The 21,386-nt window shown below is 35.2% G+C and overlaps 1 long non-coding RNA gene across 1 annotated transcript in view; it reads right to left on the bottom strand.

The window, feature by feature from the left end:
• Positions 1-808: 808 nt before the first annotated feature.
• The window catches only part of LOC137761190 (uncharacterized), a 111,003-nt gene continuing 90,425 nt past the window's right edge, over positions 809-21,386 (bottom strand). The window contains exons 3-5 of the long non-coding RNA XR_011073403.1: positions 18,987-19,063; positions 18,021-18,180; positions 809-2,275 (exon numbers count right to left, since the gene is read on the bottom strand). This is a non-coding gene — a long non-coding RNA (uncharacterized lncRNA). The remainder of the gene's footprint in view (positions 2,276-18,020; positions 18,181-18,986; positions 19,064-21,386) is intronic.

Genomic DNA, 21,386 nt, shown 5'->3' with positions numbered 1-21,386 from the left:
CACATATGTAGTCATCACTTCTCAGAGACTTTCCCTCTTTCTCAGAAAGACAAATATGCTACTTTCCTCTTCTTCAAGAATAAATAGGATCCCAACAACTCTATGATCATGAACAATCAATTATTCATTTTGACTCCTCCCCTTCTCTTTCTTTGAGTTTCTATTTTTCTTCTACCTTTTTAATGCCAATCTAAAATATATGATCAACTTTGTATCCAAAACACATACACTCACACAGACACACACACACACACACCCAACCCCAATATACCTTCACTTTATTTTCCATTTCCTTCTCAATCTAGCAAAATGCATATGCTACTTACAACACTTGATTGAAATTGCTAACATGGAAGGCACTGATGACCTCTTCATTGCCAAATCAGTAGACCTGCAAACTGAAATTATATTTGACCTCTCCTCAATATTTACTAGATACAGTCAGTTTCTCTCTTGGCTTCCATGACTCTTTCCTAATTATTGACAGTTCTTAATCTCTTTTGGTGGATCTTCCATGTGTGTATCTTAAATATTGGGGATATCTATCTTTCTGCCATTAGAATTAATCTTCTGCATATTTTTCTAGGTCATATTATCCCCTAAAATGGCATCAGCTCTTCTATAAATGTTGATGTCACGACCGGTCCCATATCTGTTTGTCTGGCCTCAACTATATCTTAGCAGCATACCCTTATTTTCGAAGCATTTTCCACTTGGATCTTGGTTTAGTGATATATTGCTGAATAACTAACCACTACAAAACTGAGTGGCTTGAGTCAAGAAACATTTTATTTGCTCATAATCCTGATCAGGGCTGAGTTCTGTTGGGCAGTTTTGCTGGTCTTGCCAGGCTCCATTCCTCTTCATTTAACCAATTGGTTAGCTCAAGGCTGGAGTCAGCCTGGACTCTGGGATGACTAGACCTTTGTCTTCCTATGTAGTCTCAGTGACCCTCCTTCTCCACATGACTTCTTCATGTGCTATCTTCAGCAGGGTACCTGGATTTATCACATCATAATTCAGAGTTCCTAAAAGCACAAAAGCTGAAGATGCTAGCTTCTAAAGGCTTGCAAATTGCACATGGCATCACTTTTCTATTGTAGTCTCTTGATTAAAACAATCACAGAATGTGACCTGACTCAAGGGTAAGGGTATACACAGGGTGTGAATACTAAGAGGTATGGTTTATTGGGAGTTAGCGATGTCAAAGACTTCCACAGTCTGCCTTTGGTACCTATGGTCATAGTCCTCCCACATACAAAATACACTTATCTTTTTGATTACAAAACTGGGCTCAGATTTAAGATACAGAATCTCTTCATCTGAATCAGGTCTAAATACCAATGAAGTCATTTGGGGGCAATTGTTCAGGTGTAGCTTTTCAAGTACAGTTCTTTTCTACCTGAAGTTCTTATCTATTTTTTCAGTCTTTACCTACTTTTAAACTCATGAGACACAGGCAACATAATGGTGAAGCTGAGATAGAATAATCTCAATAACAATTGAGTTCTAAGGGAGGGAGTGGAGAGACTTCCCTGGCAGTCCAGTGGCTAAGACTCCGTGCTTCCAATGCAGGGGGCGTGGGTTCCATCCCTGGTAGGGAAACTAAGATCCCTCATGCCATGCAGCGTGGCCAAGTAAATAAATAAATAAATAGAGGGAGTGGATCAGCGGCACCTAGAAATCACTGCTCCAAAGCATTTGCATGTTACCGATATTCCTTTTCTTCTAGGGGCAGGAAATGCATATTAATTAGTGATGAGGTTTGCTCCCTGGAAGTGGATTTCCTTGGTACTTGGTTCTGTCCTCTGGATTTCTGAAACTACCTTCTGCATTATACTTCCTTTTCCATAAGAAATAGCCCATTTTTGTGGGTAAGTAACTTTCTCAGTTGGCTTCCTCTTTGTAAAAGGTGGGAGATGACTGGGGACTCAAAGGTATCTTTTCATTTTCAACCGTCTCCACGTTTTTAGTCCGAGCTATGATGATTCCATGAAGATTTTGCATTTGAAAACATGTGAGATTCATTTCCTATGAATCATTTTGGGGTTTACTCATTAGACAGAAGACCACCCACAAATCCCCTAGGGATAAGCCCCCCTCCACTTCGGGAGTCAGGGTTCTGTAGGACAATGCCCTTAAATCTTTCTGAGGTTGTCACAAAGGGCCTTACAGCTATGTATTGGACTTGATCTTGAATCTGATTCCATTTTTACTGGTAGCACCCTGGGTTTGATCTTTGAGATCCTCAGGACCTTTGAGATTCTTTTGTTAGCTGTAGAAGGAGAGAATGAAAAACAGTATTATTCCCTAGCCCAAATGGTTCTGGTTTAAATATTTTCCCTCCAGATTCTGCTTTAACACTGAGCAGTTTCTTCTTTAATTCATCCACCTCTAAACTTACTTTATTATGCTCAGTAAAGGAAATCATTCAAAATTCTGCCTGTTAACCTTAGCCAGATAAACACGTTCACTGCATACATTTACTGTCTTCCACATTACTGCAGATGACAGTTGTTGTCACACTTTCTTCCTCTACGTATCACGTTACACTTTCTCCAGTTCGCAATAAAAATTTCCTCACTGAACTTCCAGCTCTCGCCAATGTCGTTATAGCTTATGTCCATACTACCTATCGACCTTTCATGTCCCAAAGCCAGTATCATACTTTTTGTTGTTGATGTTTACAGCGTCACCCAACTTCTAGATACCAAATTCTGCTTTACTCAGCTATTGCTACAGAACAAACCATTCCAAACCTTAGAGGCTTAAAACAAGGATACTTTATGTCTGCTGGGGAGTACAAGGCCAAGATGGCTCAGCTGTTGTCTGGTAGGTAAGTAGGTGTTCACTGTTGACTAGAGTATCAGTCTTTGCTCAGAGTCTGGGTTCTCCTCCATGTGGCCTTTCCATATTACTGAGTTTGGTTTCTCAAAGCATGATAGCTAAGTTCCAAGGAGAATCCAGGCTACATTTTAAGACAACAACCCTGTATGTGAAAGTGCTTCTCAACCCTTCACTTACATCAAGCTTATTAGCATCCCGTTGCCCAAATCAGTGCACATGAACCAACCCAAATTTAATATTGGAGACCGTTACACAAGGTCATAAAACTACAAGATGTAGTGTGTTTTTGTTTTGTTTTTGGTAACCATGTGAAAAATAACTTTTAGGCACCGCCAAATAACCAACTTTTAGGCACCGCCAAATAACCAAGTTTATCTTTTAAAAGTAAATTTTCCCTTTCCTTTTCAACTACCTGTAGTGTTTTTTCTCAGAGGAAAACGTGGCAATAGCCTCCAAATTATACATTTCTCCCCCATCCAATTATCCATCACAACTATTGATTGTACCTCAGAAATGTCTCTCAATTGTCCCATGATTTTATATTATTTGAGTCCAGTTATTCTTCCTGAAACAATTCTATATCCATTTCTCTTTCCATTTAGGTAAAAACTCCATAATATTCATAAAACTCTAATGATTTTTTAGTTACTTGCTCACCATTATTTTTAACTTGTTAAAAAATTTCTCAGTGGGGTCTGATTTCTTAAAACCTCTGTGATTAGGCGTCAGGAATATTCATTTTAAGAAACACTTCATGTGATCCACATGAGCACTGAAACTTGAGGACTGCTTTTTTAGACTATTTCAGGATTTTTTGCTTTTTCGTATACTTTTCTTCTGCTTAGAATAAACTTAGTCCATTCTGCTCCTGTCAGTTTTTGGATGCAGTGCAAAATACATCATTATCAAATGCTGCCTGACTCATATTTTTAGCTCATACTTCTGTTACAGCACCTAATATATTTTTATTGACTAATACAACATCAACTCTATGATTTTCACATATATTAAACAATTAAAATTTACTCATTATATATATGAGTTTAAAGCCCTCTGGGCTCTCATTAATTCAAAGAAATCTTACTGAGTGCATATTAAGTGCCAAACATTATTCTAGGTATTTGAGATACAGGAGTGTACAAGACATAATGAGTTCCAACTCGATAAGACTCATATTCTTATAGGAGCAATAGGAAAAAAGCAAGTAAAACCTTCAATGAACAAGTAACTTTAGACGGTAATAAATACTAGCTCTGTGACAGGAATAATATAGAGTAATGCTGCAGAGAGAGAAATGGGAGGGGATGTGGTAAATTACACCATTCAGGCAGGGGTGGTCAAGGGAGCCTTCCTGGCAATGAAAATATTTAAGATGGGACCTTAAAGTTGTGAAAGATAAGACATAAAAGATTCCAGGAAAAGAGAGTACCAGTCATAAAAATCTGAAACCACAACTGTCCCTTAGTAATTTTAGTGCATATATTTACTTTATAATACTAAAAGGTAAATATTAAAAATCTTGTTATATTAAATATTATTGACTAGTGTTATCTAGAGTTTGGACTATTTACCTACCAGATTAGTAACATCCTAAATTGGTTGGGATTCTAGTTTATTCTAATTATTTTGCTTTTCACTGGAGGTGGGCTGAGGGCAGAAAAGTTGATAATATTAAAGTAATGCCTATCTAATACCCATTCACTACTTTTTTATCCAAGGAAATCCTATTTTGTTGGGGGCACTAATCCTCCACAGGTAAAAAATTTATTTCTTAGTTTTCTATTTCTGTCAAAACAAATTAGCACCAACTTAATGGCTTAAAACAGCACACATTTATTATCTTACAGTCATGTAGGTCAGAAGTCTGGTATAGGTTCCAACAGGCTAAACTCAAAGTGTTGGTACCCTGTATTCCTTTCTAGAGGCACTAGTGGAAAATCCATTTCCTTGACTTTTCCAGCTTCTATTCCAGAAGATGTTAGGGAAAATCCTGAACGAACTTTCTGGCCAATCCAATAGGTGTTTCCCACCGTCCTTGGTATGTGAACACCTTCTTGCATCTTTAAAGCCAGCAACTGCAGGTTGAGCTTTTCTCATGTTCCATCTCTCTCTCTCTCTGAGCCTGCTGGGTAGGGTTCTCAGTTTTTAAAGACTTGTGATTAGACTGGGCCCACCCTAAGAGTCAAGTTTAATCTCCTCAAGGTCTTTCGTCTTAATCACAGCTGCAAAGAATCTTTTGCCAAATAGGGTAACAAATTCAAAGGTTCTTGGTATTAAGACATGAATATCCTTGGGGAGCCATTATTCTGCCTACCACTGGCAGCCCTGCAAGATGAGTTAGCCATGTGATATGTTTTTAGGCAATAAACATAAAGGGAGTTACTGTGTAACACTTCTGGAAAAGTTCCCTAACAGGAAAACAGACTCTGAGGTTTCATGGGTTGTTTGATTGATTCTGCCATCCTGCTTCCTGAAACATGACCAACATAAGCCAAAGCTCTGGCAGGTGCCCTGAGAGCAGGTAGACAAGTGCTGCAAAAGAGAAAGCTGGAAGGAACCACTATGCAGTCTCTAGGCTGCCTACGTCTGAACTTCTTTTATGTAAAAGAGAAATAACTTAATTTATTTGCTATCACTTTATTAGATTTCTCGAAATAGCTTTAGGACAAATTCCTAACCAATATGCTTCATCAAAGTAAAGCTGACTTGATCATTATAAAAGGGAAAGAACTATGTTGATTGCAGAAGGGCTTTCTTTTAATGACTGAATTAGATTATCCATTCAGCAATCTTATTCACTCGTGGCATACAGTCTTTAACCAGTTGAATTGACAAACCACACAAACCTAGAAAAGTTATCTAGAAAGACACTGCAGAGTTGATGTTCTATTAACAGCTTAACTGTAATTAAACCAACAGTCAGACGTCAATATAAATGTCAGTATATTAGAAAATGGATTTTGCCGCTGGAATAGTATGGTAATAAATTAGAATTGTAATTGCTTTTTGAATCAGCAAATCTTTCATGCCATAAAGAAGTATTAGCATTTTAAATTTGTCACGTATACACTGAGTTTTATGACCGCATTTCAAAACCATTCTATTCTCATGTAAAATACCCAGGAAATTGCATAATATTAAACGCTGATAAAACTAAAAGAAGTAAAATATCTTTGAGAGCTAAGTTTAAAATAAAAGCTAACAATATTTCTTTTAGGTTAATCAGGGTATCAAATCTCTGTATATTGTTCTTTATTCATAATCCTCTCTAGATTACAACCATCTAAAGTTTTCCATTTACTGTTTTACTGTGGATTGTTTCATATTTTAAAAACAAAGTTACACAGTTGCTAGTTAAACCAAATTATTTTCTCATGGTATTAGAGGAATTGAGATTATTTAATCAACACATCACAGTACTTGAGCTTATTTTTCACATTTGCAGGGGAATAATTTTGTTTATTTTAGATACGATGTCACGTCTTAGTAGTATGTGCTCTGTGAACCATTTTTGATAAGCACAGCACTGTGTCAGTTCCATATCTTGCATTGTTTTGCTACATTGCACACACAATGAATATCATCTGTCCTAAGATGCTTGGTCTAGTAACACTATTATTTTGTTATGCATTAGTAAATATAGTTTTGTGGTTTGTTTTGTGCATCCACTCTTTTTTTTAACCTCTTTTACAATTGAAATTTATGTGTTAGACAAAATTTTATATGATACATCCTATACATTAAGCATATTTTTTAAAATATATACGATTTTGTGTTCTTTAGGAAAAAAGTTGGAGGGAAAACACATAATTTTCAACAGAATGTTACTGTTGTGGGTTGAATGTTGGCCTCTCCCAAAGATACATTCTCACACTAATCCCTGGAATCTGTGAGTGTCACCTTACTTGGGAAAAGGGATTGAGGACAGACAGAAAAGGAGAAAACACAGAGACACAGAGGAGAAGCCAATGTGAAGATGGAGGCAGAGACCGGAGTGATGCATCTGCAAGCTAAGGAATGCCAAGAACTGCCACCAGCTCCAGCAGCTAGGAGAGACTTGTGGAACTGATTCTCCCCCTGAGCCTCTGGAGGAAACACGACCCTACCAACACCTTGAGTTTGGAATTCTGGCCTCCAGAACAACGAGAAAACAAATTTCTGTTGTTATAAGCCACCTAGTTTGTGGTGATTTGTTACAGCAGCTGCAGGATATGGATACGGCTACGATTTTCAAATAATTTTTAATCCTTACTATTGCTCAGTTTTTCATTTTTTCAAATTAGTTTGCTAAAGAAGATTTAGATAATTTGATGGAAGGAATATTTGTAGCTGAATGTATGATAAGTACATAAAAGATTAAGCAAATGAAAAATAAGACAACTATTAATTTCAGGGACAAGAAATTACTCAAGAAAGGATAAGATAATCGAATTCTATGAGGTTAGGCTGCAAATGACATTTATGTAGTCTTAATAATATAAACAATGAATAATATTATAGACAAAGTAACTATTTTCAACCTATAGACTATAGATACTATTGATATATTAGCATGTGTGAGGACAAATGCCTGTGTGAGTGTGTGCTGAATTTGGTGATGCAGTGTAATATATCAGACAAATGTTTATCTTCAATTGCAGGAAGTTAAAACATTTCTAAAACTGATGTTTTTAGGAAGTATTTATGTGATAATATTATTTAGGTATATGGAGGTTTAAAAACAAACAAAAAAATCTGTGACAAGATAAAAGAGTGGAAAGTGTTTGGCTCTGAGGTATCAAAAGTGGAGTGATGTGGGGACCAGAGAGCTGTTTTTAATAATATGTGGAGTTTGTTTCTATTGGAAATCAAGGAAGACAAAAAGTAGATAAAACAATTCTTAATTAATAAGTGAAAAATATTATACAAATGGAAATCAACACTTATTTAACAAAAATTTACTGAATGCCTAAAATGGTTTAGGCACTGTTCTACAGCCTTAAGATACACTAACAAAACCTATAGAAGCCCTGGTTTTTAAGGAACTCATATTCTCCCTTAGTGCTGATGAAGCTGATATCAGAAAAAAATTAAACTGGAATAAAAAGTACTAGAAAAATATGCTGTGAGTCTTACACAAAGGGAAAACAAGGCAGAAAGAAAAATGTAGTGTTATTGCTATTGTTTCATTGTTACTAAATGCAAAACATGTTGTTATGAGAGTTTTTCCCACTCAATAACCTGCTTTTATCTCTATCAATAATTAGTAGTAACAATAAGAGATAAGAGTTGTGGACTCTCCTCAATCCAAGCACAGCACTAAGGATTTTATATACATTAACTTCACAACCACTATATGAAGTAGATATTTATCCCCATTTTACTTAAGGGAAACTGATGCTTAGATAAATGAAGCAAGTTGTTCATGGAAGGATAGGATGTAGTGGAAGAGTTAGGATTTGAAACTATATGTGGAGACATGAAGCCTGGTTTTCAAAGCACTATGTGTTTAGGTCAAATATTATGTATATTTCCAAATTTCAACTAATCAAAATTATTGCCCCTAGGTTTTAATTGTATTAGGTGAAAAGATTTGAAATAGCCATATAATTTATATTTTTAAAAAATCTATTGAATATGTGGCATTAGTTCCCGCCAACGCCCATCAACAAACAAGTAGAACCCTTCTATATGCAGATAAAGGTTGTTTTTAATAAACCATTGCAATGAATGTCATGTGCTGCCTAAAGAATATTGAGATTGGCATTTGCTGCCATAGTCGAATTGTAGCAGTTACATCTCCCATGTACCTTCACTGTCAACCAAAGATAAGATCATTGCATGTTGGAAGGCAGTGTAATTTGGGGAAGAAATTACAATACTGGGAATTTGGAGATATGAATTTTAACCCTAAAAAATTCTTAGTTGATGTGTAAGTTTGAATTCCTCAGTTTACTTTTGGATTCAAAATTCTTTGCTTAGTAAAAATCTGGAGTTTTTCAATAACTGTCTAAATATTGTTGAATATGTAGATTTTGCCAGGTTAAGTCTTACTAATATGCTTCATTTGGGTTAGAACATTGGGATATAACTCCAGTGAGTGCATTTTTCCAGGCAAATTGTGTTTTACTCCAAATATATGCACCAATGAGACACTGAGTCTCAAAGCAATCTAATGCATGTCTTAATATTTATTTCAGGTTATTGTGCCTGTCATTTAAACCATAACTCTTTTACAATCTATTGCTCAAGTTTTGAAAAATGAAAAGAAAATGAAAAATCTTTATGTTTTGGCTCTGTGTTAAAAAAGGGATGTTATTCTTACAGTACTAATCTTTCAAATGAGGTGGGAAAAAAAGGTTTTCATTATATGTAAATTTTTATATGATTCAAAAAATTTTTTCAATATTTACTGTGGTAAAATACATATAACATAAAATTTATCATTTTAAGCGTACAATTCAGTGATATTAGCGCATTCACATAAGTGTGCAAATATCATTACTATCCATCTCCAGAACTCTTTTCATCTTGTAAAACTAAATGCTATACTCTACTTCTTTAAGAAAGCAAAGTGGTTTATTTCTGGGCTCTCTGTTCTGTTCCATTGATCCATATGTTTGTTTTTGTTCCAATGCCATGCTGTTTTGATTACTGTAGCTTTGTAGTATTGTCTGAAGTCTGGGATGGTTATGCCTCCTGCTTTGTTCTTTTTCTTCAGAATTGCTTTGGCAATTCTGGGTCTTTCATGGTTCCATATAAATTTTAGTATTATTTGTTCTAGTTCTGTGAAAAATGTCATGGGTAATTTGATAGGGATCTTGTTAAATCTGTAGATTGCTATGGGTAATATGGCCATTTTAACAATATTAACTCTTCCAATCTAAGAGCATGATATATCTTCAATTTCCTTTATTAACGTTTTATAGTTCTTAGTGTATAAGTCTTTTACTTCCTTGGTTAGGTTTATTCCTATGTATTTTATTTTTGGGGGGGTGCAATTTTAAATGGTATTGTTTTTTATATTCCCTTTCTAATATTTCACTGTTACTGTAAAGAAGTGCAACTGATTTCTGTATGTTAATCTTGTATCCTGCTACCTTACTGAATTTATTTATCAGTTCTAGTAGTTTTTGTGTAGAGTCTTTAGGGTTTTCTATATAGAGTATGATATCATCTGCATATAATGACAATTTTACCTCTTCCCTTCCTATTTGGATAAATTTTATTTCTTTTTCTTGTCTGATTGCTGTGAGAGTGGGCATCCTTGTCTTTTTCAAGATTTTAGCAGAAAGGCTTTCAGCTTTTCACCACTATTATATTGGCTGTGGTTTTGTCATAAATATCTTTTATTATGTTGAGATAGGTTCCCTCTACACCCACTTTGGGGTTTTTATCATAAATGGATGTTGAATTTTGTCAAATGCTTCTTCTTCATTTACTGAGATGATCGTGTAGTTTTTGTCTTTTATGTGGTGTATCATATTGATTGATTTGCGAATGTTGAACCATCCTTGTGAACTTGGGATGAATCCCACGTGGTCAAGGAGTATGATCTTTTTTATGTGTTGTTGGATTCGATTTGCTAATATTTTGTTGAGAATTTTTGCATCTATATTCATCAAAGATATTGAACTGTAATTTTCTTTTTTGGTGGTGCCTTGTCTGGTTTTGGTATCAGGGTGATGGTGGTTTCATAGAATGTCTTTGGGAATGTTTCGTCCTCTTCAGTCTTTTGAAAGTGTTTGAGAAGGATCAGTGTAAGTTCTTCTTTTTATGTTTGGTGGAATTTGCCTGTGAAGCCGTATGTCCTGGACTTTTGTTTGAAGAGAGTTTTTTTTTTTTTTTTTTTTACAGATTCTATTTCACTTCTAGTGATTGGTCTGTTCACATTATCTGTTTCTTCTTGAGTCTATTTTGGTGGGCTGTAAGTGTCTAGAAACTTGTCCATTTCTTCTACATTGTGGAATTTGTTGGCATATAATTGTTCATAATTTTCCCTTATGTTTTGTGTGTGTGTCTGTGTGTTTCTGCAGTATTGATTGTTGTGTCCTTTTTTTTTTTTTTCCATTTCTTATGTTGTTTATTTGGGTTCTTTCTTTTCTTCTTGGTGAGCCTGGCCAGAGGTTTGTCAATTTTGTTCACCCTTTCAAAGAACCAGCTCTCGGTTTTATTGATTTTTTTTCTATTGCTTTTTAAATCTCTATTTATTTCCTCTCTGATCTTTATTATTTCATTCCTTCTACCAATTTTAGAGGGTTTTTCGTTCTTATTTTTCAAATTATTTTAAGTGGTAGATTAGGTTGTTTGAGATTTTTCTTGTTTTTTTAAATTTATTTTATATTTATTTTTATTTATGGCTGTGTTGGGTCTTCGTTTCTGTGCGAGGGCTTTCTCTAGTTGTGGCAAGCGGGGGCCACTCTTCATCGCGGTGCACGGGCCTCTCACTATCACGGCCTCTCTTGTTGCAGAGCACAGGCTCCAGACGCGCAGGCTCAGTAATTGTGGCTCATGGGCCCAGTTGCTCTGCGGCATGTGGGATCTTCCCAGACCAGGGCTCGAACCTGTGTCCCCTGCATTGGCAGGCAGATTCCCAACCACTGTGCCACCAGGGAAGCCCCTTTTCTTGTTTTTTGAGGAAGGCCTGTATCATTGTGAACTTCCCTCTAAGAATGACTTTTGCTGCATCTCATAGATTTTGTATGGTTGTGTTTTCATTGTCATTTGTCTCAAGGTATTTTTTAATTTCCTCTTTGATTTCATCATTGATCCATTGGTTTTTTAGTAGAATGTTGTTTAGTCTCCATGTAAGCATTTTTTTTTCTCATTTCTTTATCTGTGGTTGATTTCCATTTTCACACCATTGTGCTCAGAAGAGATGCTTGAGATAATTTCTATCCTCTTAAATTTGTTGAGGCTTGTTTTGTGCCCTAGTATGTGGACAATCCTAGAGCATATTCCATGTGCACTTGAAAAGAATGTGTATTCTGGAGTTTTGTTTTGTTTGATATAATGTCCTGAAAATATCAACTAAGTTTAACTGTTCTATTTTATCATTTAGGATCTCTGTTGCCTTATTGATTTTCTGTCTAAAAGATTTGTCCATTGATGTGAGTAGGGTGTTAAAGTCTCCTACTAATATTGTATTCCTGTCAATTTCTCCCTTTATGTCTGTTAGTATTTGTTTTATGTTTTTGGGTGTTCCTATATTAGGTGCATATATGTTCACAAGGGTAAAATCTTCTTGTATTGATCCTTTTATCAATATATAGTGTCCTTATCTTTCTTTATGGCCTTTCTTTTAAAGTCAGTTTTGTCTGATATGAGTATTGCAACCCCCGCTTTCTTGTCATTTCCATTTGTATGAAATAATCTTTTTCCATCCTTTCACTGTCAATTTGTGTGTGTCCTTTGGCCTAAAGTGGGTCTCTTATAGGCAGCATATTGTAGATTCTTGTTTTCTTATTCAATCTGCCACTCTATGTCTTTTGATTGAAGCATTTAGTCCATTGACATTTACGGTAATTATTGACAGATATGTATTTATTGCCATTTTAAACCTTGTTTTCCAGTTTATTCTATGTTTCTTCTTTGTTCCTTTCTTTTTGTTTTTGTGTTTTGATAATTTCCTATTATTTCATGCTCGTGTTTTCTACTTTTTGGTTTTCATGAGTCTACTGTATGTTTTGATTTGTGGTTACCCTGTTTTTTTAGTATGTTAACCCCTTCCTATATCTACTTGCTTTAGACTGATAGTCATATAGACTTAAACACATTCTAAAATAAAGAAACAAAATCTTTCTTTCTAGAAAGCACATTATTAGAAGCACTGTTTGATAAAATATAGATAAAACATATTGTCAAGAGTTAGAAGAATGAAGTTTAGGGCAGGTAAATAAAGCATCAAAAACAACGAAAAACATTTTGATTTATCAAAATTAAATCTCAGGCATATAAATATTTTTGAAGAGTTGATTACATAAAATATAAGGCAGAATTCTATGAATTTAAAATTTAGAATAATCAAGACCAGTCATACTTAAATCATTTGAATCACAATAGCTTTTACAGAGGAAAGCAAGGAATTAATATCAGACTTTATATGAAAATTTTCAATATTAAACATAAGTACATTTTTGTTTTTAACCTGTATTTTTTGTCATGTTTTGTCTGTGACCTGACTTCTCCTATGTTCCTAAATCATTTAAATTTAATATTTAAAAAATGAATGTATGAGGTTTTTTTTTTAATTGAAGTATAGTTGATTTACAATATTATATTAGTTTCAGGTGTACAGCATCATGATTCAGTATGTTTACAGATTATACTCCATTAAAAGTTATTACAAAATAATGCTGTAATCCCCTGTGCTATATAATATATCCTTGTGGCTTATCTATTTTATACATAGTAGTTTGCATCTCTTAATCCCATACCCCTAAAATTCCCCTTCTACCTTCCCTCTCCCCTTTGGTAACCACTAGTTTGTTTTCATGTCATGAGTCTATATCTGTTTTGCATATACATTCATTTGTATTACTTTTTTAGATTCCAAAAAAGTGATATCATACAGTATTTATCTATCTCTGTCTGTCTTATTTTACTAAGCATAATATTCTCTAGGTCCATCCATGTTGCTGCAAATGGCAGAATTTCATTCTTTTTATGGCTGAGCAATATTCCATTGTATATATTTATACCACTACTTCTTTATCCATTCATCTGTTGATGGGCATTTGGGTTGCTTCCATATCTTGGCTATTGTAAATACTGCTGTTATGAACATTGTGCTGCATCTGTCTTTTCAGATTACTGTTTTCATTTTTTCCAGATATAAACCAATGAGTGGAATTGCTGGATCATATTGTGGTTCTGTTTTCTGAGGAAACTCTGTACTGTTTTCCACAATGGCTGCACCAATTTACATTCCCAACAACAGTGTACAACAACAGTGTACTTTTCTCTGCATCCTCTTCAACATTTGTTATTTGTAGACTTTTTAATGATAGCCATTCTGATCAGTGTAAGCTCATATCTCATTGCTGTTTTGATTTTCATTTCTCTAATAATTAGCGATGAGCAACTTTTCATGGGCCTGTTAGCCATTTTATGTCTTCTTGGAAAAATGTCTATTGAGATCTTCTGCCCATTTCTTCTTTTTTTTTTTTTTTTTTTTTGCCCATTTCTCGATTGGGTTTTTTTTTTTGATATTGAGTAGTATGAACTGTTTATATATTTCGGATATTAACTTCTTGTTGGTCATATCATTTGCAAATATCTTCTCCCATTCCATAGGTCATGTTTTAATGTCATTGGTGGTTTCTTTTGCTGTGCAGAAGCTTTTAAGTTTAATTAGGTCCCATTTTTAATTTTACTTTTATTTTTCTTGCTTTACAAGACTGATCCAAAAAAATATTGTTATGATTTATGTCAAAGAGTATTCCACCTGTGTTCACTTCTGGGAGTATTATGGGTCCACTCTTTTCTTCTTGGCAAGCCTGACTAAATAAAGTTTATCAATTTTGTTCATCTTTTTTAAAAAGCAGCTCTTGGTTTCATTTATCTTTTCTAGTGTTTTTTGATTTCTATTTTGTTTATTTCCTCTGATCTTTATTTTCTTCCTTCTGCTGACTTTGGTCTTTATTTGTTGTTCTTTCTCTAATTATTTTAGGTTATAGGTTAGGTTGTGTATTTGATATTTTTCTTGTTTTTTGAGGAAGGCCTGTATCATTACTTCCCTCTCAGAACTGCTGTTGCTACATCCCATAGATTTTCAAGAGTTGTTTCCATTTTTATTATCACAAGGTATTTTCCAATTTCCTCTTTGATTTCTCCATTGACCCATTGATTTTTTAGTAGCCAGTTGTTTAGTACCTACGTGTTTGTTCTTTTCCCATTTGTCTTTCTGTAGTTGATTTCTATTTTCATACCGTTGTGGTTCAAAAAAATGCTTGATATAATTTCGATCCTCTTAAATTTGTTGAGACTTCTTTTGTGCCCTAGCATGTGATGTATCCTGGGTAATGCTTCATGTGCACTTGAGAAGAATGTGTATTCTTCTGTTTTGGGATGTAATGTCCTGTAGGTATCTATTATATAATTTAAGACCATTGATGCCTTATTGATTTTCTGTCTAGATGATCTGGCCATTGATGTCAGTGGGGTGTTAAAGTCTCCTATTATGGTCAATTTCTCCCTTTATGTCTCTTAGTATTTGCTTTATATATTTAGGTGCTCCTATGTTAGATGCATATATGTTAATGAGTATCATAGCCTCTCCTCATATTGATCTCTTTATCATTATATAATGGCCCTCTTTGTCTTTCATTATAGTCTTTGTTTTAAAGTCTGTTTTGTCTGGTATGAGTATTGCTAGCCTTGCTTTCTTGTCATTTCCATTTGCATGAAATATTTTTTTCTATCCGCTTACTTTTAGACTATGTGTGTCTTCAGCTTGAATTGAGTCTCTTGTAGACAGCATATTACAGGGTCTTGTTTTTTGTATCCAATCAGCCTCCCTATGTCTTTTCACTGGAGCATTTAGTACATTGACATTGAAAGTAATTATTTGTAGGTATATACTTATTGCCATTTTATTACTTATTTTCTGGTTGTTTTGTAGTTCTTCTTTGTTCATTTTCTCTTTGTTTCTTTCCTTATGGTTTGATGATTTTCTTTAATAGTATGCTCAGGTTCCTTTCTCTTATTGTTTGTGTACCTATTGCACGTTTTTGATTTGTGATTATCATGGGGTTCATGTATGTTGACCCATAATTATATCTACTTGTTTTAAACTGATAGTCATTTAAGTTCACATTCTAAAAGATCTATATTTTTTACTCCCATCTCCCACATTTTGTGTTTTTGATGTCATATTTTACATCTTCATGCTTATCCCTTAACTATTTATTGTATTTATAGTTGCTTTTACACTTTTTTGTCATTTACCTATGTACTGGCTTATTTAAGTGATATTCCACCCCTAATGTATATTTGCTTCTCTTAGTGGGATTTTCCCTTTCCTATATTCTTACTTTTTTCATTTAGAGAAGATCCTTCAACATTACTTTTAGGATAGGTTTAGTATTGCTTAATTCTTTTAGTTTTTGCTTCTCTGGGAAGTTCTTTATCTCCCCCCCTTCCATTCTAAATTATAATCTTGCTGGGTAGAGTATCCTAGGTTACCGGGTCTTTCCTTTCAGCACTTTGAATATATCATGCGATTCCTTTTTGGCCTGAAAAGTTTCTGCAGAGAAATCAGCTGATAGCCTTAAGGGGATTTCCATGTATATGACTCTTTGTTTTTCTCTTGATCCCTTTAGAATTCTCTCTTTAACTTTTTCCATTTTAATGATGATATACCTTGGTGTGGGTCTGTTTGGGGTTCATCTTGTTTGGAACCCTCTGTGCTTCCTGTATCTGGATATCTGTTTCCTTCTTCAGGTTAGGGAAGTTTTCAGCCGTAATTTCTTCAAATACACATTGGATGCCCTTCTCTTTCTCTTCTCCTTCTGGAACTCCTATAATGCAAATGTTGGAGCACAATGTTATTTCAGAAATCTCTTGGATTGTTTTCATTTAATTTTTTTTTCTGTCAGTACTGCTGATTGGGTGTTTTCCATTATTCCATCTTCCAGATCACTTATGCATTCCTCTGTATCACTTAGTCTGCTATTCATTCCTTCTAGTGGTTTTTTTTAAATTTCAGCTATTGAATTATTTATTTTTGATTAGGTCTTTTTTATATTTTCTAGTTCCTTGTTAACATGTTCATTGTCTAGTCAATTATTTTTCCTAATTCTGTTAACAGTTTTATTGCCAATGTTTTGAATTCTTTATCTGGGTAAACTTTTTATCACTATCTCATTATTTATCTTTTCAGGACTTTTCTTTTGTTCTTTCAATTGAGAGTAGTTCCTTTTCCTTTTACTTAACTTTCTCTGCTTCTATGCATTTAGGTGGAACAGTCACCTATTGTGGTCTTGAAGAGGTGTTCTTATGTGGGAGCATCCCTGTGCAGATTGTACATGCCCAATACTTTTGGTAAGAGGGCTGGATTTGATGTGGACACAAGTCATGTCTTGTGGCTGGAGATAGAGGAGCTAAAGCTGGACCAGATTTTAGGTGAGAGTTCCTCTCTGCTCAGTAGCCCTCACAGACCTGTCAGGGGCAGGGTCTGATTCTAAGTTGCTGGAGTAGAAGCCCTGATAGTTGGACTTGGGCCGGCTCTTTTTCCTTTAAGTGGGTGTTTTGTCCTCTCCCCACACCAGGACCTTTGTCCCAAAGGAGGGGAGTGCTGAAGTAAGTGGAGTCTGTGCATATACAGAGGTCTGATGTGTTGCTGTGCAGTCATCTGCAGCTCTGCTCAGATGCAATCCACAGTCAAGTCTTCGCTCCAGTTGCAACTGCCCCAGATCCACTGCTGCTCTGTGGTGTGGTTTGAGCAGGGCTTCGGCTAGTTCACGCTGGGCTGGGGTGCACACCAAGGCAGTCACAGCAAGCTGGGGTGGCAGCTGCCAGGTCAGACCTCTCCCCACTGCCTCGGGGGCAAGACAGTTTGTCTCTCACAGCTGCTCACTGTCCCCCACCTTCTTGTGGCACCACTCCCCTGGGAAGTCAGGGCCTGTGTGTTGTTTCTGTGTGTATGGGAGTTGTGAGCTGTGGCAGAATGGCTACCATCAGAAATCGGGCTGCTTTGGGGTGCCACTTGAGTAAGCACCAACAGTGACCACCACCACCCTACTCAGGCTTTGCTCTGGGACCAGGCTGCCTCTTGAATCCCAAGGTCAAGTTTTTTCCTTGGCCCTGGCTGCCCCCAATCCAGTGCTGTGCTGTGGCATGGAGTGAGCAGGGCCAGAGTGTTCACTTGGCTTGGACTGGGTTATTTGGCAAGGCAATCATGGGAAACTAAGCAGCCACTAAAGCAGATGTCTCTCTGCCCTGTCCCGGGGGTTTGCCAGCCTGCACATGCTCCTCACAAATGGAGTCTAGGCCTGTCTAGCCTTTCTATCTGTCCCAGTGGTTCTCCAGCCAGCCAAGGGGCTTGTCTCCCCTGTGGAGGACCCCAGGATTAGGACACCCGGTCTGTGGCTCGATCTGCTCACTCCCCAGGGCAAATGTGCAATCTTTATTTTCCTCTGAGTCCCCTCCCTGGGGCACAGGTCCCAACCTGATTGCTTTTCTTCCCTTCCTACCTGATTACATGTGCATCTTTCTTACAGCCTTGGTTGTACAGGAGTCTTTTGCCAGTTTCCAGTTAGTTTTCGGTGAGAATTTTTCCATATGTAGATGTATTTTTGATATATTCATTGGGAAAGGTGAGCTCTACATCCTCTTACTTTGCCATCTTGATCTCTGCATAAATAAATGTATAATTTTAAAAGTTTAGTAGAGTATAAGCTTCACAATAAATAACTTTAATAACTTTAAATTGGTGTTTTAAATATAGATGGTTTAAGCATGAGTCTTAAAATGTTTCATAAAGGAACACAAAAGTACTAGATTCACTGTATCTGAAACTTTGAACATGCTCCCAATTTAGTCTGGGTCACAGTTTGTCTCTTTAATTTGGAAAGTAACTGACAGATTTGTTACTTGCCATAGATAAGAAACAGGTGCATGAGAGCCTGTCATTCTCAAATACTGCTGTCTCTCCATTCCCACAGTCAGCCCTAAAAGGTTAACTGGAGAAAATACCAGGACAGATGTAATATTTATCTATAAGTCACCACAAACTATTAAATGCTCAACTAAATTTTTCCTCTTCATCTCTACTGGCATTTCCCAAGTAATACCAAATGTGAAATATATTGACTGTATATAATGGGATGGAGTTTTGCATTAACTTAAGAAAAGCACTGATAAAAATAAAATTTGTCTAATTTTACACTGTACAATACAAAATTATCAATGCATATTTTGTTCTTTTTTAAAATTTTATTTTATTGTTCTTAACATTAAATATTTTATATCATGGGTTTCATTTTACTGGTGTCAAATATCTGATTAAAGTAGGATTTCTTAATTCATTCTAGCATGCATAATGCTGGGGAAAAGGTTATGGAAATAACTTTCTGGTAACTTATGCTACTAAAATAGCCCTGCTTTCTCTACAAGTTGTGAAAATAAATAGCTGACATACATGGGTCAGGCTAACTCACCATATGCCTTCTGAAATGATCCTTTTGAGAATCTAGAGAAAGTGGGCATGTATTTCCACTCTTCAAGTGTTTGGTTTCTAAAAGAAACATAATAATTGATTTAAAAATTAATTTTGGAAATTATGCTCCTGATTTACATTTTCAAAGTGATCTATTTCATGAGATTTTAAAAGAAAATATTGTTACATAAAACTCTTCTCAAATGAGTTTTACTTTTGCTAGACTTTTGGACCCAAAGTCCAGATAGGATATGGAAGAATGATTTTGTTTATTACCACTCCCTCAAAGCAATCACTTTCATTTTTTAAAACATATATGTATTGTAGAGGTGGTATTTGTTTGCTACAGCTGCCATAACAAAGTACCACAGACTGGATTGCTTAAACAGCAGAAATTAATTGTCTCACACTGTTCTGGGGGCAAGAAGTCAGCAAGATTGGTTCTTTCTGAGGGCTGTGCAGGAAGGATCTGCTCCAGGCCTCTCTCTTTGGCTTGTAGATGGTCATCGTCTCTTTGTGTCTCTTCAGATGGCAAACTCCTCATGTGTGTGCATGTCTCTAAACTTCCCCTTTCTATAAATGCACCTGTCATATTGGATTAGGGTCCACCCTAATGACATCATTTTAACCTAAAGATCATACTTCCAAATAAGGTCACATTTTGAGGTACTGGGAGTTAGGTTTTAAAAATATGAATTTGAGGGAGGGGTACACAATTCCACACGTAACAGGAATAAAATAATTATTTACATTATTCTGGAAAATGTTCTACGGGCATTCTTCTCTTAACTCATAAAAATAGACAGTGTTATCTTCTTACCACAAAGAATTCTGATTGATTTCATTGAATATTACTGGTATCTTCCTATGAGGCAGTCTACTAAGTAAAAATGTATCAAATAGATTTTGTCTGCATCTTTAGAGATAATTCGTTCCATTCTCCCCAGGCCATCAAATAAAAGAGAAAAATGTGAATGTTCACACACACAGGCTCAACTAATTTGTCAGTTTAGTTATTGTGAGAAAACATTTGCTGCATTATTTTTGTTTAATATAAAAATGAAAGAAAAGATTATTAAATTCAGAAAACCAAAAACAAGCATTAAAAATCAATATTATATGTGGATAAGGGAAAAAAATAAAACATTTTGACTAAGAATTTAGAAATCAAAATAAAATAAAATTTAATAAAAGTGTTATAGTTATTGCTGATACTAAGGCTGCATATTTGCAGATAAAAATGATTTGTTAATGAATCATAATTCTTCTAAAAACCAAGGGTAGTATGATTTAAAAATCTTATAATGCCATAATATTTCAGATATAATATGAAACAATACACTCAATTCTATAACAGAGCAAAACTTATGCACTGTTTTATTTGAAAAAAAAAAATGCCTGAAGACTTTAAATTCCTTTACTATTATGCAATTGTTTATCACCCATCAAATTCTATAGCTACATGATACTTATAGGGTAAAAAAACCCTATACGGGTGTGTGACACACACACTTGTGTGTGTGACCAAAAAAGATAGCATCTTAGTTGAGCAGAGTAAAAGCAACGTTCTAGAAATAGTCTATCATGCACATTTTAAAAATGGGCAAAGACGTACTGTATTGTTGAATTTATAGCTAGGACTGCTAATGCACCTTCCTCAATCTAGGCACCTTCTAAATTAATAGACTCTAGAGAGCATTGCAAGGATAATTAAAGCACTTTAAGTGAAGCTCTATGTCCTCCAGTCTTTGTTCATCAACTCGTCTGTGTCTTGACAGTCTATGTTAGTAGAGAGAAAACGTATAAACAAGTAACTGGTCTTTTAAACAGATAGGCACATTATGATATTTATATGTGAATTAAAGTATTCAGCACCATTCTTCATTTGGAAAATCGTAAATAATGAAATCTTTACAGAACATTGCTTCTAAAGCCTACTGTTTAAGAAAAGGCTGACATACAAGGAATTTAGTAAATACCACCAGTAGAGTAAAATCCAGTTTTAGAAATGCATTATTTAAAGTAAAACTTTTCACATTACACTTTAATATGAATAAATGCTTCAATTTTGCTATTTAGGCTGTGATATTCTAAAAAATGAGAGACTATTAATAAATCCCTTTTAAAAATATTTTGTTTCTTTTTCTTCTCTGATTGCTGTGGCTAAAACTTCCAAAACTATGTTGAATAATAGTGGTGAGAGTGGACAACCTTGTCTTGTTCCTGATCTTAGAGGAAATGGTTTCAGTTTTTCACCATTAAGAACGATGTTGGCTGTGGGTTTGTCATATATTGCCTTCATTATGTTGAGGTAAGTGCCCTCTATGCCTACTTCTGGAGGGTATTTTTCGTAAATGGGTGTTGAAATATGTCGAAAGCTTTTTCTGCATCTATTAAGATG

The sequence above is a fragment of the Eschrichtius robustus genome, chromosome 3 (assembly GCF_028021215.1).
Source record: "Eschrichtius robustus isolate mEscRob2 chromosome 3, mEscRob2.pri, whole genome shotgun sequence".
Taxonomy (NCBI): Eukaryota; Metazoa; Chordata; class Mammalia; order Artiodactyla; family Eschrichtiidae; genus Eschrichtius; species Eschrichtius robustus.
The sequence above is the reverse complement of the archived record's forward strand: the minus strand, read 5'-3'. Positions and strand labels throughout refer to the sequence as shown.